Genomic DNA, 19,271 nt, shown 5'->3' with positions numbered 1-19,271 from the left:
CCCTTGTACACCGACCCTACCACCAGTAGGGTGGTGATGGCCATTGAGCATACAACAAGCCCCTGCTTGAACTTGGCTCTGGCTCTAACACCTTCAGCTCCATCCCTAACCTCCCACCAAGTCAGTGGCTGCCAGCACACCCCAGGAGAAGATGCTGCCCATGCTCACTTCAGATCCACCTCTCCCACTAAAGCCACTGGGCACAAACAGACTGTATAGGGATTCTCCTACACAGAACACACCTTCAAGACTGGGAAAGCTAACTGATTCACCTAAATTCATAGATAGGAAGTTAAAGAAAATGAGAAGACAGAGGAATATGTTTCAACTGAAAGAACAAGAAAAAAATGCTTGAAAAACAAAAACCCTGAAGAAGCAATTTACAGAGATAAGTAATTTACCTGACAAAGAGTTCAAAGCAATAGTAATAAGAAAGCTAATTGAATTTTGGAAAAGAATAGATAAACACAGTGAAAATTTTAACAGAGAACTGGAAAATATAAAAATGAACTAGTCAGAGCTGAAGAATAAAATAACTGAAATGAAAAGTATGCCAGATGGAGTTAATAGCAGATTAGGGGACACAGAACATGTAAGTGATCTGGAAGATAGAATAAGGGAAATTACCCAATCAGAACAGCAAAAAGAAAAGCAAATTGTTAAAAATGAGAATAGTTTGAGGGACTTCTGTGATAAAGTTAAGTGTACTAATATTCATATTATAGGGGATTCCAGAAGGAGAAGAGAGAGAAAAGGGTCAAAAATGTATTTGATTAAATTATGGCTGAAAACTTCCCAAACCTGAAGAAGGAAATAGATATCCAGGTATAGGAAATATAGAAAGTTCCAACAAGATAAACCCAAAGAGACCCACACTAAGACATATCATAATTAAAATGACAAAAGTTAAAGATAAAGAGAGAATTTAATGGCAGTAAGAAAAACAAAGTCACATACAAGGGAACCCACATAAGGTTATCAGCTGACTTTTCTGGAGAAATTTTGCAAGCCAGAAGAGAGTGGCATAATTTATTTAAAGTGCTGAAAGGAAAAAAAAACTACAACCTAGGATCCAGTGAGGTTATCATTCAGAATTTAAGGAGAGATACAGAACTTATTAAGACAAGCAAAAACGAAAAGAGGTCAGAGGTCATCAATACTGAATAATCGTACAAGAAGTGTTTAGTGTCTTCTTTAAAAAAGAAAAGGCTGGGACTTCCCTGGTGGTCCCCTACATTGGAAGGTTAAGAACCCACCTTCCAATGTAGGGGACATGGGTTGGAACCCTGGTCGGGGAACTAAGATCCCACATGCCATGGGGCAACTAATCCAGTGTGCCACAACTACTGAGCCTGTGCACCACTACCAGAGAGGAGCCCATGCACTGCAACTAGAGAAGCCTGCGTGCCGCATCAAAGAGCCCACATGCCGCAATGAAAGATCCCGCGTGCAGCAAAGAAGATCCTGAGTGCTGTAACTAAGACCCAATGCAGCCAAATAAATTAAAAGAAAGAAAGAAAGAAAAGGCTACAATGAGAAAGAAATTATAGGAAGGGAAAAATCCACTGATAAAGGCAAATATATAGTTAAAGCTGTGGGTCAACCACTTAAATAAACTAGTATAAAGGTTAAAAGACAAAAATTATAAAATCTACTATAACTACAATAAATAGTTGATAGACATGGAAATGTAAAATATGACATTGATAACACAAAATGGGAGAGATGCATAAGAAATGTAGAGCTTTTAGAATGCATTTGAACTAAACTGACTATCAACTTGAAACAAGTAGATATAATTCTAGAGCAACATATATGAGCTCCATGGTAACCACAAATCAAAACCTGCAATAGATACACATAAACTGAAGAGAAAGAAACACAAATATAACACTAAAAAAAATCATCATACGACCGGGAAGTGACTAAAAGAAGAAAAGAATGTGGAAGAACTACAAAAGTAACTGGAAAACAAATAAAATGGCAATAATTCAAACCTATCACTTATCAATAATCACTTTAAACATCAATGGATTAACTGCTCCAATCAAAAGACATAAGGTGTCTGATTGAATTTTTAAAAATCTCCCTATGTGCTGCCTCTAAGAGACTCACTTCAGAGCTAAAGACACAGACTAAAAGTGAGAGGATGAAAAAAGATATTTCATGCAAATGGAAATGAAAAGAAAGCTGGGGTAGCAATATTCATATCGGACAAAGTAGACTTTAAAACAAAGTCAATAATAAAAAAATAAAGAAGGTAACTATATAATGATAAAGGGACCAATACAATAAGAGGATATAAGATTCATAAACATATATGCACCTAATATAGGAACACCTAATTATGTAAAGCAAATATTAACAGACATAAAGGAGAAATTGACAATAATACAATAATAGTAGGGGACTTTAACTTCCTAGTTACATTAATGGACAGGTCATCCACACAGCAAATCAATAAGGAAACAGAGGCCTTAAATGGCACATTACATCAGTTGGACTTAATTAACACCTACAGGACATTACGTCCAAAAACAGCATAAAACACATTCTTTTCAAGTACACATGGAACATTCTCCAGGATAGATCACATGCTAGGCCACAAAACAAATCTCAACAAATTTAAGAGGATAGAAATTATGTCAAGAATCTTTTCTGACCACAACAATATGAAAGTAGAAATCAATTACAGGATGAAAAATGGGAAAAACACAAATACATGGAAACTAAACAGCATGCTGCAAAATCTGGACATAGCTGTGTTAATCATTCTGCCCCCAGGATGACTCTTTAAAATAGGAATATAAAAACAATAACAAAACATCAAGGAGATAAGGGAGGATGTCATCAGTTAGCGGATAAGAGGGTCCATCACTTTTCTATGGGTGAGGGAAAAGTATATAGAAGTGTAGAGACAAATGAAGCAAAGTGGAGAAATACAAAGCCTAGATCAGTCATAGGAGAGGCAGCTGCATCAGAGGAGATGATCTGCATGCTTTGTAGAACTCAAAGAGACCCTAGAGATGTCTCTAGCAAATAAAATGAAGGAAAAAAATAGAAGTGGAGTTGCAAACAGAAGGGTTAGTTGAAGGTCATTATTCGGCAAATTATTTGCTAAACTAGAACGAGAACAGAAGGATGCATGTAATTGGTAAGAAGTCATAATTGAGACATCACATAACATAACATAACATAACATATTTGGTGTAATTTTTAAGAAATATTTTCAGAACTGATGCAAAGTGGTAATTCAGTGATTGTTGTTAACCAAAATGTACAATATGTTTTCCAAAATACATGTTAAAAATGTATCTGTAGAATAAATTCATCATTATTTCTGAAAACAACCAACTTGTATTTAAAACACAGTAAATAAGTTGTTTTCCTTCACCCTATCTTTTCTAATATTTTTAGAAAATATTATAATCTGTGGGTTTTTAAAATTTCTACATGCATTTCCTGGCAGTCTCATGTTTGCCTTGATTTCTATTTGCAGGCAGTGACTCTGAGATGTAGGTTTTCACCTCTTCTCTCTCTCAACTATTTTATAGATTTCTCTGCTTAGCTGTCTTACTAATTAATCACAAAAAATAAATCATTCATGTCAACTCTAAATTGCTTACTTTGGAGCTATTTAAGCATGTTTTCTTTTTCTTCATATTCAGAGTAGAACTACATTTAATCTCTTCTTTAAAAGAGCAAAAATTAAATTTAGTCGATTTTTAAATCTCTTCAAAATAATTCTTTCTCTTGAAAACTATAATCCTAACATTTTAATAGTCTTCATACCAATATCTGATGCTTTAAAATGCAGTTTCCAAAGCAAATTCTATACATTCTTATTAACATCTTATGGTTTCAACTAACCCCAAATGTGATAAAATTATTTCTTCAATGTTTCCTACTTATTTAAACTCAATTATTCTATTGAAGCTTTTAATCCTTCTGCTTTATGGAAACTAATTATTCAGGGATTTAATTACTTTTCTAGAAATGTTCAAGACCTTGGTTCTAGTTATTTATTGCCATTGAACTGAATCTCCATCTTAGGTTCGGTGAAACACTAGTGCCTTCTGGGTATATTTTGAGGGTAGTGTCTAGAGAATATGACCACTTCTTATACTTCACTGTTATGAATATGATCTAATCCTTATCTTTCTTCTGGATTAATATAATATTTTTATAAATGTTCCCCCTATTTCACCCCTACTCCATACTGCAGACAGAAGAGTCCTTTGCAAATATGTCAGGTTTTGTCCTTGGATTCCACTAGGCTCCAAGTAAAAGTCCAAGTCTTTTACAATGAGCCAAGCTATCTCTTTAACCTCACCTTCTAAAGCCCCCACTTCTTCATAACCAATGGTCTCTTTGGTACCCTTCAAACATGCCAGGTAAACTCCCACCTTAGGGTTTTTGCATTTCTTATTTCCTCTGCTTCAAAAGTTCTCTTTCAAGGTATCTATATTGTATACTACCTCACTTCATGTTTCTCCTCAAATGTCAGCTTCTTAGTAAAACTTTCTCTGAATACTTCTAGATACAATTGAATTATCCACCCCAGCTCCTACTAAGACCCATAACTCCCTAATTTTTGTTCATAATACTAATTACATTCCAATACCTCATGTATTTTCTTTTTTTGCTGTTGGTGATTATCTCCTATTAGAATATAAGCAAAGAAAGGCAAGGTTTGTATTAGGTTTTGTACTATGAACAGTGCTAAGATGCTCAATACATATTTGTGGAATAAATGAATTATTTCACCATTTTCTTAGGCTACTTCTGCCTGCTGATACATTCCCCAAATTGCTTTCAAGCTTCATGACTATCAATTTGCTTAAAGCAAGTGAATTTTACTTTAATATCTATCATTACCACATTATGTTACATATCTCTCTGTATACCTTCTACAACTACCCAAACATGCCATCTAAATCCAAACCTTTTATTTATTCAAATTATCCTCAGATCTGTCTTCTTTCTAGTATATTAGAACACTCTGATCATTTTTTATAATACATGTAATTCTACTACAATATAAGGTTTTATAACTTCATTTACTATAACATGATCAATTAATTAAGGAATATGAATTGCATTTATCTCATAATTACCGGTTACAATGTGAATAAAATAGAAAGCCAGAACTTATGGGTAGTAATAAAACTTTGTGTTTTGTGGTTTTATAAAAATGTGTGATAAAAATGAGAACAATGCAGATTTGTTCAGTGATGTGGTAGGATTTAGAATTATGCAATTGTACTATAAAAAGCAAAAAAACAAAAAAACTCCAGTATTGGCATTCTTATGGAAAATAACACCATTATTTTTGAGGATAAAATACTCTAAATCCCAATCTTTCTCTCCATTGGAACAATGATTTTGTAAAATGATTTTCAACATTCTGAGGTTTCTTAGGAATAAAACTATTGTCATAGCAAGAGTCTATTCTTAGCAGAACTAGCCATACTATTACAATTGGGATCATGACAATTACTTCTTAAATATTCCCTTTTACATTATACTTTCACTTTATATCCCTTTACTGTTTCCTACTCTCTCCACAGGAAAAAAAAAAAAAAGATTACATATAATAATAAAAATAATTAACATCTGAATAGCATTTTGACATTTTCAAAACAGTTTTACTTATATTGCCTCATTTAATGTTAACAACAATGCTGTAAATTGATTTTTTTTCATTATTTAAAGAACGTGATGAGCCCCCGATTTCAAGATAATACTGATAGGGTCAGACACAACTTAAGCCTAGTTCTAGATATCATTTTTCCCTGTCCTGTCACTCTGCATAAGAATAGAGAAATAACATGTTTTTAAAATAATTTTATCCAAATGACTGTTGTTTATGGTTATTTTTATTTTTCATAATCTATGAAGACATCAATGATAAGGTGAATAAACAAATGATATCTGTTGTATCTTGTATTACAAATATTAAATTAAAACTGAAAATTCAGGAAATATTCCTAGTAAGAATTATGAAAAAGTAAGTTTTAATCTGAGTTAACAAACTGACATAATCCTTGACAGACTGCATTCAGTGCAAGCAGGATTTAATTAAGGTTACTACTGGACTAGATATTCAAATAACTGAAGACTAAAGGAATATAATAAAGATATACAATCATATTTTCTGGATGAGTAAACCACAATATATTTATTTAGCACTGTCATGTGCAGCTATATTGGAAATGAAGCAAAAAGAAAAATATGCCCCCTGTATATATACTTACCAAAATAGCCCCCCATATTTTAAGCCAAGTGGAAAATATTAATAATAAGCTCTATAACAAAAAAATGAGTACGTGTAAAGCCCTGCATTCCACAAACTGTTCACACACCATTGTCAACCTTCATAAATCCATCTAGCAGGGACCCGACCACCCAGTGGTTCAGAAACTGTGAGAAGATAGAAAACAACAGTACTTGTCATTGAACAAAAATGCAGTATCATAAAACAAACCAAGAAAACAAGTCTGTCTATTTAAAATTTTGATATTTTATCATAGATTTTTACATTAACTTTTATTTTTCAAAATACTTCATTAAAAATATTTTATCTTGTTTACTGAGACTTTTGGTACACGCCCTTCAATCTGGCACCTCATCTTAATCCCAGCCCTATCTCCAGGTACATTTATAAGTATCACTGAAAAAAGATGACTGAAAAGCTGTAACTATAGGTTGAAATAATCTACCTCAACAACAAAAGGTGCATGTTCTATTACACCATAGCATATTAAGCTAATGAGTTCTTATGTCACACTTCTAAATCTAAATCTTAACTTCACAACTTAAGCAACGTCACAAGGATGATTACTGCAGCATAGTTTAGAGAAGATGTCTCTCAACTTGGAGATTATTGTTAGAAATACTATAGATACATTACAAAGAATTAACTCTATAACCATAAACCTGGCAACATTTCCATGATATAGTACGTAACTGAGAAAAACAATCCAAAGTATATCAGTATTATGCTAATATTGTAAAATTAATGATAATAAATCATTGTGATCATACACATATCTATACAACAATGTGTAACATTTTTAAAAGTTATATTTGAAGAGAAAAGGAGGAAGGAAAGGTGGAAATAAGTCAAATTTCTAAATGACATTTTAAAATAAATGTCCATACAGAGCATGCATATTATGATTTCATTTATATAAGTGTAAACGTGTTTGAATATGGTATTGAAGAGATACTTGAAATGATGGTCACAAAAATGTCAACTGTGATGACATCAAAGTTGTGGGAATTAAGGTAAATGTTTTCCAAGTAAATGTTGAATTTTTTCACAATTAATATATATTATTTCTATGACCAAAAATTTTAAATATTTTATAAGATCACATAGCAGCAACTGCATTTGAGTTTCAAAAATGAATTTGAGGTCTTTGTTCAGAATGACAGACTGAGCATGAGCTATAATTCCCTTAGTATTAAAAAATAAACATTAAATGCATAATCTTGACACTGGTTGTTCATGGGAAGCTTCTCTCAGAGAAGAATATTTAAGGGTAAACAGAAGTATGAGGAGGAGCCAGCCATATAGTTTTGTGACAAGAATAGTTGGAAAAGAACTGACCAAATAGAAATAAGCACATGTGCAAAAATCAGAAATCCTGAGGGAGAAAAGAGAAGCTGACCAGAGATTTGGATAGCCAGAGAACAATGAGAAGTCTGAACTTTGGGAAGAATGGGCGGGCCCAGATCCCCCCAAGGTACCTGTGGACTTGCTAAGGAGTTTAGTTTTTTTGTTTGTTTGTTTGAGTTTAGATGCTATTAGAAGAGCAATGGTAAATCAGTAAGCCGATTTAACTGGAGAACAAATGAACTTCAGTTTGTGTTTTGAAAAGAGTATTCCAGCAGCTATGTAAATACTAGACTGGAAGGCAGAAGTAGTGGACGCTGAGAACCTACAAAGGACGCTATCACAGTACCCAAGTGGGAAGTTATGGTGACTTGCTCAGAGACTGACGTCAGTGTGAAGGGAATGAAGCAGACAAAACCAAGGTATATTTTGGAGTTAACCCTGAAAAGACTTACTGATATTCAGGTGTAAAAGGAATAGAAAGTATTAAGTATAATGCCTACGCTTGTCACTTCAGTGAATCCTTGTCTGATTTATGGAGAGAGAAGGAAATGGAAAAGAAACAGCTTTAGAGTCATTGGGAATGAGGCAGGTGGGCAAAGGAAACTGAGAGTTCTATTTTGGGTATGGTAAGTAGAAGATGCCAAAAAGATGGCTCAGTACTTGAATGTAGAGTTCAGAGAAAGGTCACGGTTTATTTGTTTTTGTAATCTCCCAATGGCTAAAAACTAATTTTGTTTTACAAGTTCATAACATTTTACTTGGAAATTTTACCTGTAGAAAGTTATATTTAGGAAATAAAAAAGTGGACATAAATTCATTTATAATAGTTTCATCATACATGATAGCAAAGAAATTAGGTGAATGTGCATAAATAATAAACGATACTACAAAGAAAAGTCAGACAGGATTTGGTGACTTGTTAGATGGTGCTAAGGGCATTGTTTTATGATAAAGTTAGTATTACAAGCTAGAGCTGAAGAAAAATGTATTATAGAAGGCTCTTTGTACTTTTTCCTTCCTTCTGTTGTTTATACCTATGATAAACAATATATTTACATATTTTAATACCATGTTTCAGAAAAATATAAAACCTTTGTATAAAATTAAAACACATAAGGGTTTGTTCTTTTAAGTAGCATTTGGAAATGAATTTTTATAATACTATTTGCATAAAAATAACTTGAAATATAGAAATACTTCAAAATGACAAAAGTTAATTATCTTATTTTTTTATCCATTCATCCACCCTGTCTTTTGATTGGAACATTTAGTCCATTTACATTTAAAGTAAATGTATAAAGTATATGTATATGTATAGCTGATTTGCTTTGTTATAAAGCAGAAATTAACAGACCATTGTAAAGCAATTATACCCCAATAAAGATGTTAAAAAAAATAAAAATAAAAATAAATAAAAGGTGACAACTGCAAAAATAATAAAAAATTTAAAAAATAAATGTTGATAGGTATGTAATGATTTACATTTTGCTACTTGTGTTCTGATTGTTTTTGTAGCTCTTCTCTGTTCCTTTCTGCTTCTCTTTTTATCTTCCCTTGTGATTTGATGACTTTCTTTAGTGTTATGTCTACATTTCTTTTTCTTTATTTTTTGTATATCTGTTATAGTTTTTTGTTTTGTGGTTACCATGAAGGTCATACATAACAACCTATGTATATAGCAATCTATTTTAAGTTGATAGTGACTTAAATTTGTGTGCATTCTCAAAGCAGCACATTTCTACTGCCCCTACATCATTTAATGCTTTTGATGTCATATTTTACATCTTTTTATTTTGTGTGACTCAACTATTTTAGGGATAAATGATTTCACTGTACTTGTCTTTTAACCTTCATGCTAATTTTATAGATGTTTGATCCACTGCCTTTACTGTATGTTTGCTTTTATCGTGAGATTTTTTTCTTTCATAAGTTTCTTGTTTCCAGCTATGGCCTTTTCTTTTCCATTTAAAGAAGTCCCTTTAAGGTCAATCCCCTCAGCTTCCACCACCATGACCCCTCTGCCAGCACTCCAGCACAACCTTGGGCCGGCAATCCTCTGTGGGAGGGAGCAAAGCGGCCAGTGGCTGGATGGGTAGCTGACGGGGACAATGGGGACAGCAGTGGGGCAGCCTGTGGTCCTGCATACTAGAAAGTGACATCTCCATGGGGCCAGCCTGTAGTACCCACGCATTCTAAGGTGAACAGCAAATTCTGTGTTTATCAGAACACTTCCACTGCTGTACTGAGGGCACACGCATTTTCAGTGGGACTTGAAATTCCTGGAGAACTGCTTTTGGTAAAAAGCTGGCAACAATTTCTTTAATATCCATGTCTTAATTTTCTGTTTTGTTGTGTTTCAGAAAGACATCAAGAAACTATGAACAACTTTGGTAATGAACAGTTTGACTGCCATTTCCTGAATAAAGGCTTTACTGCAAGGACATTCTGGACCAAAAAAAAATTAATGAAATTTCTCGTTCTGATAATAAGACTGCCTTCTATGTTGTAGACCTGGGAGACATTCTAAAGAAATAACTGAGATTGTTAAAAGCTCTTCCTCTGGTCATCCCCTTTTATGCAGTCAAATGCAACGATAGCAGAACCACAGTGAAGACCTTAGCTTCCGTCAGAAAAGGATTTGACTGTGCCTGCATGACCGAAATACAATTGGTGCAGAGTCTCAGGGTGCCTCCAGAGACATGTGAATTCTTGTAAACAAGTGTCTCAGATTAAGTATGTTGCTGATAATGGAATCCAGATGATGACTTTTGATAGTGAAGTTGAGTTGATGAAAGTTGCCAGGGCACATCCAAAGGCAAAGTTGGTTTTGTGTGTTGCCACTGATGATTCCAAAGCAGTCTGTCACCTCAGCGTGAAATTTGGCACCAGAGTCAAAATTAGCAGGCTCCTTTTGGAATGGACAAAAGAGCTAAATATTGACTTCATAGGTGTCAGCTTCCACATGGAAAATGTCTGTACTGATCCTGAGACTTTCATGCAAACCGTCTCTGATGCCTGCTGTGTCTTTGACATGGTAGCTGAGGTTTATTTCCACATGTATTTGCTTGATGTTGGTGGTAGCTTTTCCGGATCTGAGGATGTTGTGTTTGAGCTGATTCCTTCAGGCATGCTGGTGGGTGGGGTTGGCTACAAAGCCCAGCCTCAACTACTGCTATTATGCTGGTGGGAGGGACTAGCCCCCAGCCAGCTGTCTATGAGACCTGGCTGTAACTGCTGCAGGTGTGCTGATAATGCAGGGCTGGGCCCTGAATGACTGGCTGCAAGGCCTGATGACATCTGTCACAGGAACACTGGTGTGGGGGGTTGGCCAGAGTGGGAGCTACTTTGGAGGGAGACCAGTGCTGGCAGAGGTTGCCCACCATGTGGAGCAAGGCTGGCTCCCTGGAGCAGGAGCCACTTTGAAGAGGCACTAGTCCTGACCAGGGTGGCCTGCCAGGTGGGGGGGGGAGTCACTTAGGAGGAGCTGGCCAGGGTGGGTGGTTTGGGTGGGGGAGTCCTCAGGAGAATGCCGGGAAAGAGCACATGGTGTTAGGTTGATGAAGAGTGAGAGTAATGGTACCCACCAGCACCAGGCAAGCTAAGCAGAAGGACTGTTCCAAAAAAATGGAGCCTGCCAGCATTTTTGTCCATGGAGAAAGTCCCACCAGATCCCTGCCCTTCTGGCACACTCCCTAAAATTAGCAAATGAATCTCCTTCTTATATGACCTGGATGTTTTTTCAAGCTGTTGCCCCTGTGCTGGGACTTGGAGCAAGTAAGTTTGTGTATGAGCCCTTCAAGAGTAGAGTCTTGGCTTCCCACAACCCTCAGGCTCTCCAAATATAAGCCCTATATTTTTCAAAGGCAGAAGTATGGGGGCTCATCTTCCAATGCAAGTCTCCCCTGGTAGGGAGCCCAACAGGGGCTAGAGCCCTTGCTCTTCAGGGGACTTCTGCAGGTCCTTAATTGTAGGAAATCTGTCCTGCTAGTCTTCAGGTTGTTCTCAGAGATAGTTGTTCTATATGTAGTTGTAGTTTCCGTAAGTTCTTGGGATAACGTGAGCTCAGGATCTTCCTACTCCACCATCTTGATCCAGACACTCTAGTATCTCATTTTTTTAATTTCTTTTTTTTATTACCAGTTAGGTTAACCTTTTTTATAATGTATTTGTTAGCCCATGCATTTTTAATTGTGAATGTACTTGTGAACCAATGTTGATTTTTCTCTTTTTTTTAAACTTTTGATCCCCTTCACTCATTTCTCCTACCCCCACCTCTTGCCTCCAGCAAACACCAATCTGTTGTCTTTATCTATGAGCTTGGTTTTTTATTTTGTTTTGTTATTTTTTAATCCACATATAAGATAGATCAGATGGTATTTGTCTTTCTCTGTCTGACTTATTTCACTTAGCACACTACTCTCTTGAGCCCAAAGCATGGAGAAGAGTTCCCTTGTTGTTTGTGTTCGATGTATATGTGGTTTTTTTTTTTGACATATTAAAAATATAGGCACTCACTTTTATTTATAAGTGCTATTATGCCATTTGTTGGAATAAGGGTATCCTAGCGCAGTGCCTTGATCATAGGAGGCTCCAATAGCCAGAAGTAAGTGCATAAGTAATTTGGGAAGCAAAAATACAGAACTAAGAACCAGTGGCCTTGGCACAGCCATGATGCTTTGAAGAAATGGAGAAACTGCCTTGGGTTATTTGCAGAGGTACTCTTCAGATGTCATCAGAAACTGTTTCCATGAGAGCAACTTCCACACTATGACAGATGAAAAAGATAGTCACCCAGCAACACAACCTCAAAAGGCATGACAGAAATTTGTCACATACCCAAGAAGAAGGCAGACATAGAAGTGAGAAGTCCTTCAATTACCATCCTACTCCTGCCTCACAAAGCCACAAGGACAGAAGAGCCACAGCCAAGAGCCCTGTCACCCTCTGCACCATGCTGCATTTCATCAATTGAGACTGCTTTAATTTCACTTCCTGTAGAGACTAGAAGAATAATTTCTGAATCAGTACATATTTTTATTTCCTATGAAAATTTATAGAACTTATATGAGGGTTTTTTTAAAATGTACAGCTTTGGGACTAAACTAAAAAATATTCTTATGCTTCATTTAAATCAACAAAGGCCACTTGTGCTTATAAGATATAGTTTGAAAGATCATGAACTGGAAAGGATTTTGGCAAGTACGGATAAAACCTGATTCTATACTTATTTGGAATTCAGCACCAACCTTTCATAATCTAATGCAAATAAACATCTATTGAAATACAAGTAAAATGATACACTCAGTTTCTACTGTAAAACTTAGAGTTTGGCAGCTCGTTAACTACAAAGGAAAAAAGATTACTAGAAGCTTTTTAAATAATTGAAAGAAGTAATGGATGCCATAAGCCTCCTCAAATTGTGTAAAAGATTTATAGTTTGATCTGCCAAATGATAACTGGCAGACTATTAAACTGTGTGAAAAATGAGATACGTTATTTTCTGCATAATGTAACTTGCATAACAATGAAAAGTGTTTGTTAAGGAATGCTTCTGCTTTAGTTCTTGTTCACTCCCTTTAACTCCAGAAAGTGTGTTTAATGTAAACCCTTAGATTGATATTATGCTGACCATCTTCATGTAGTACTATGAACTGTTTAGACTAAGCACTAGACTCAGAGTAAAAGGTATTTAAATACAGTACCAGAGTATTCATTACTTTGCTGTATGACTGCAGACAGCTCTGTCTTTGAACAGACCCCCAACTCTCCAATTTATCTTGATAACTAACATAACTTGCTATTGAGCATAAACTTCATTGGATAAAAAATCAAGCTCTCATTACAGTTTCCCATGATATCTTTGACAGCACCACACAGTGATGGTAATTTTGATATATAATATAATCCATTTTACCAAAAACATTTATTGAGGGTTCCACATGTGTTTAGAGCCATTCTAAGAGCTTTACTCATTTAATCTTCTCATGAACCTAAAGACTAGATCCTATTATGAACCGCTCTTAGGAAAAGGGGAAATTGAGCCAGAGAGATGTTATGTAACTTATCCAAGGTCAAAGCTGCTAAAGTGTGGAGTCTATATTTTATGCCAGGCAGTTTGACTCAAGAGAGATCAAACCTAAGGCCCAATGGATAATGCTCTAGGCACACTCTGTTTACCTCTTGAAGATCAGACTCTGTCCTAAGCACTTTGCACACAGTAACTCATTACATTTAGTAATGAAAATAAAAACAAAAATAAAGAAATGGGACCTAATTAAACTTAAAAGCTTTTGCACAGCCAAGGAAACCATAAACAAGATGAAAAGACAACACTCAGAATGGGAGAAAATATTTGCCAGTGAAGCAACAGACAAAGGATTAATCTACAAAATATATAAACAGCTCATGGAGTTCAATATCAATAAAACAACCCAATCAAAAAATGGGCAGAAGACCTAAATAGACATCTCTCCAAGGAGGACATACAGATGGCCAAGGGACACAAGAAAGGATGTTCAACATCACTGATTATTAGAGAAATGCAAATCAAAACTACAATGAGGTATCACCTCACACCAGTCAGAATGGCCATCATCAAAAAATCTACAAACAGTAAATGCTGGAGAGGGTGTGGAGGAAAGGGAACCGTCTTGCACTGTTGGTGAGAATGTAAATTGATACAGCCTCTACGGAGAACAGTATGGAGGTTCCTTAAAAAACTAAAAATAGTACCATATGACCCAGCAATCCAATTACTAGGCATATACTCTGAGAAAACCATAATTCAAAAGGACACATGTACCCCAATATTCGTTGCAGCACTATTTACAATAGACAGGACATGGAAACAACCTAAATGTCCATTGACAGATGAACAGATAAAGAAGATGTGGAACCTATATACAATGGAATATTACTCAGCCATAAAAAGGAATGAAATTGGGTCATTTGTAGAGATGTGGTTAGACCAAGAGTCTGTCATACAGAGTGAAGTAAGCCAGAAAGAGGAAAAACAAATATTGTATATTAACACATATATGTGGAATCTAGAAAAATGGTACAGATGAACATATTTGCAAGGCAGGAATAGAGACACAGACATAGAGAAAGGACATGTGGACACAGTGGGAGAGGAGAGGGTTGGACAAACTGGGAGACTAAGAATGATATATGTACAATACCATACGTAAAATAGGTAGCTAGTGGGAACATGCTATAAAGCACAGGAAGATTAGCTCAGTGTTCTGTGACAACCTAGATGGGTGAGGTAGGGGGGTGGGAGGGAGGTCCAAGAGGAAGGGAATATATGTATACATATAGCTGACTCACTTCATTGTACAGCAGAAACTAACACAACATTGTAAAGCAATTATACTCCATTAAAGAAAAGTTTAAAAAAAAAACCTATTACACAGAATTAACCCAATTTTAGAATTTAAAAAACAAAAAAGTATCAGAAGTTTAGTAACTTGCTTATAGTCATATTATGCAATAATTAGTGAATCCTGAATCCATCTGCCTGATTCAAAAGCCCGTGCTACTGACAAGGAGAATGTACGGCCAGCTTCAGTTTACTCCAACTTTATGAGTTGTATTAAATAGAGAAATCACAGCTATTTACCCAAGTCAAACTTTTTTTTTCTTTTTCTTTTTTTTGGATTTCAAAAATCAAATAGACTGCACAGTAAAAGGAAAAATAGACAAATGTGCTAGGAATGAAAATATATCAGTTATACAGACTCCAAAATTACAACCAAACCCTCAGGGTGTTGAAATCCCTCTGACCTGCCTGAGCTTGGTTAAGAGGAAGACTGGCACTGGGAGTCCATTCAAGCCTCCAGGCAAAGCTCCCTGTGTATAGGCACTTCAAAAAGGAGATGGGGAAGGACAAGAGAAGAACATCAATAATTTTTTTTTTTTTTTTATGTCAGCCAAAGCACTCTCTACTGCATGCTGCAGAATGCAAAAGAAATCAACTGTATCTCTATATGTAGTCAGTTATCAATGATTCCAGGTAACAGTGCAGCCATAATGTGGGGTACGAATGTATCTCTTAACTTTGACCAAGATGGTCACTTTATCACTGTTACTTTTGGCCTGCATTCTGTAATTACAGCTGACATCAAGTCACCAACTGGTGTTAAGGTTTTTCTTCCATGTTGTTTCCCACTAGGTAAGCTCCATATTTATTTTTCTATTTTCAGATTTTTCAGAACGTATATATATGTACACAGAAAAGAATTATTTTTGCATAAATTATTCAAAGCCAGCCAGACAGACCAATAATAAAAAAAGCTGATTAGAAAAGAAATACTATTGTTAATCAACTTTAAAGCTCAGAAATCAAATGATACATAAACAATTGCTGATAACTCTGCAACATTAACTTGCTTTTTGGAGTGGATTGATTTTTAAGATAATGTTCATCTGCTGGTACATCTGCCATTAAAACTCATGGATACAGAGGCTTTCTCTAAGCTTTACTATCCAAATAACTCCCCCTATGCAAGGGGCCACAAACTCATTTAGCTCTGTACCTTAGACTTCAAAGTAAGTGATTTTCATCAAATTCTAGATCTTGGACCACTTCCTTCCCCCAAATGCATGTAGAAAATAAGTATATTCTTCCTTTTTTTACTTACTTCCTGACTAGAATTCTAGCAGGGAACTGCGTTTCTGACTCATAATTGCTATAGCAGTATGCTTCTGACGAGATCGGGCGCGTTCAGGGTGGTATGGCCGTAGACTAGCAGTATGCTTCTGAATTTGACCTTTGATAGAGAAACAAAAAGAGAATGACAGCACCATGATTTTTTATTCTTTATTCCCATAACAGACTGAAAAACCCCAACCCTGATTAAAATTAAATTTGTCAAAAGGCATTACACAGCAACATTCTTTGAATATATATACCCCTGCAAAAAATAATTTCAATAGCAAACCACAAAGACATATCTATGTGTCTGATTTCAAGTGTATTTTATCAGATACATTTAAACTATCATGGGAATAATTATGAAGCAAACAAATTATTAGTTGCAAAACAAGTGGAAACTCTTCAGTTTCATTTGTAAAATAATGGTAATATTATTCACCTTAAAGAGCTATCATGAGGATTAAATGAGACCATGTGTGCAAAGTATTTAACATAGTGCTGGTACACACTGGGCACATAACAAGTGTTAAGTATTGATACTGAGTAGGACTGTTACCCACACGGTCTCCTTAAGAGTGATTGACACTATGACTCCAAGTACCACTAAATATGAACAGCTTCCACGTGTGCATTTCTAGACTATAAATGTCTCTGAACTTCAGAAAAATATATATGTGACAACTGTACATCTCTACTTGGATGTTTCTAAAGCATGCGCAGCTCAGTGTGCTGGAAATAGAGTTTTACATTTTCATCAAACCAAATATAATTCACCTCCATTCAAAAATCTGTGAGTTGTCCTAGATTTTCTCTCTTTTACATCACACACATAATGTCTCTTGTTGATTGAACTTTCTAAGTATATTCCATGTCTATATCTCCTTATCCATATTACCACTGCCATTGGTGTAGTTCAATATCTGATCATTTCTTGCCTGGATTCCTGCCATCCTTTTTAATTGGTTTTTCAGCTTCCATGTGTGCCCCCTTCAGCATATCTTCTACACTGCCACTAAAGCTGCCAAATGCAAATCTGACCATGTTACTCACTGGTAAAATACTTCAGTGACTCCCAATTACCTACAGAATAGAGATCAAATTCTTTAATGTCTGGATCTCTTGGAAGACAATAAATATCACCTTCTTACCTGCCAAATTAGAAAGATAATAAGAAATAAAATATAAGAATGAGAAATAGGTAACTAAAACACCTCCTTTATTACTGATGAAGCTATGATGAATATATAGTTTATACTAGCAGTCAAGTGTGTCTTTTAACCTTGAATCCTATAATCAGAAAATTTACCCTCCCAGCCCCAGGCAGAGCTAAACTAGAGCAAGTCTTCCCACCCTGGAGAAGGTGCTCCCTGCTGGCAGTATACTTCAAGAGGAACAATGGTTTCCCCTAGGAGTTTTACAGTTTCAGGTCTTATGTTTAAGTCTTTAATCCATTTTGAGTTGATTTTTGTGTATGGTTTAATATAAGTATACAATTTCATTCTTTTGGATGTGGATATCCAGTTGTCCCAACAATATATGTTGAAGAGACTATCCTTTGAGTATTCTTGGTTCCCTTGTTGACTGGTGATGTACACCTGAGTTTATTTTTGGGCTCTCTATTCTGTTGCATTGGTCTATATGTCTGTCTTTATGCCAGATATTAGTCTGGCAATGACTTCTTGGATATGACACCAAAAGCATAGGCAACAAAAACAAAAAATAGATTAGTGGGACTGCATCAAATCAAAAAGCTTCTACAAAGCAAAGAATGATGAACACAATAAAAAGGCAACCTATGGAATGGGAGAAAATATTTGCAAACTATATACCTGAGAAAAGGTTAATAACCAAAACACACAAGGAACCCCTCCAACTTAATAGTAAAAAAATAAATGACACAATTTTTAAAAATGGGCAGAGGACTTGAATAGACATTTCTCAAAGAAGATATACAAATGGTCAACAGTCACATGAAAAGATACTCAACATGACTAATCATCAGAGAAATGTAAATCAAAACCACAATGAGATATCACCTCACACTTGTTAGGATGGCTGTTACCAACAAAACAAAACAAAACAACAACAACAAAAAAAGAAATGACAGGTGTTGATGAGGATGTAGAGAAATTGTGCACTGTTGGTGGAAATTTAAATGGTGCAGTCACTATGGAAAACAGTATGGAGTTTCCCCAAAAGATTAAAAATAGTAATACCATATGATCCAGCAATCCTAATTATGGATATTTATCCAAAACAAATGAAATAACTGTCTCAAAGAGATATCTGCATTCCCATGTTCCCAGAATTATTCACAGTAGCCAAGATGTGGAAGCAACTTATTATCCATCAATGGGTGAATGGATAAAGAAAATGTAGTATACATAGCAAATGAAAATATGTAGTATACATATTAGCCCTGAAAAAAGGAAGAAAATACTGCCATATTTGGCAATATGGATTAATCTTGAGGACATTATGCTAAGTGAAATAAACCACTCATTGAAGGATATACTGCATGATACCACTTATATGAGTTATCTAAAATAGTCAAACACATAAAAACAGAGAGTAGAATGGTGGTTTCTCGGGGCCGAGGGGAGGGGGAAATGGGGAGTTGCTTTTCAATAGGTATAAAATTTCAGTTATGCAAGATAATTAGCTTTTAGATATCTGCTGTATAGCATTGATTCTATAGTTGACAATACTGTGTTTTGCACTTAAAATTTGTAAAGAAAATAGATCTTTACCACAGTGAAAAATCTTATGACAGTGAAAAAAAATTAAGTTTAAAAAGAGGAGGAATGGTGAAGATATGCCAATACTTCCATTTAAATATATCTAAATTTACCTCTCAAAGAGGTGGTTCCACACAACCTCCTTAGAGTAGAGTGAGTTAGTAAGGCTGGGTATGTCACCCGGTGGAGCTCCTGTCACTTGGAAGAAAAATCAGGTATGCTCTTCCCTAACAAGGAGTCTGGCAAACCAAGG

General features: G+C 35.4%; 1 protein-coding gene and 1 pseudogene across 1 annotated transcript in view; one reads left to right on the top strand and one right to left on the bottom strand.

Annotated features, from left to right (window-relative positions):
- Positions 1 to 19,271, bottom strand: part of CNBD1 (cyclic nucleotide binding domain containing 1) — a 403,237-nt gene that overhangs the window by 131,134 nt on the left and 252,832 nt on the right. The gene's annotated exons all lie outside the window — the stretch shown is intronic.
- LOC137751605 (ornithine decarboxylase pseudogene) lies at positions 10,002 to 10,898 on the top strand (annotated as a pseudogene).

Source organism: Eschrichtius robustus, chromosome 17 (assembly GCF_028021215.1).
Source record: "Eschrichtius robustus isolate mEscRob2 chromosome 17, mEscRob2.pri, whole genome shotgun sequence".
Lineage (NCBI taxonomy): Eukaryota > Metazoa > Chordata > Mammalia > Artiodactyla > Eschrichtiidae > Eschrichtius > Eschrichtius robustus.
This window is presented reverse-complemented; position numbering and strand designations above follow the sequence as displayed.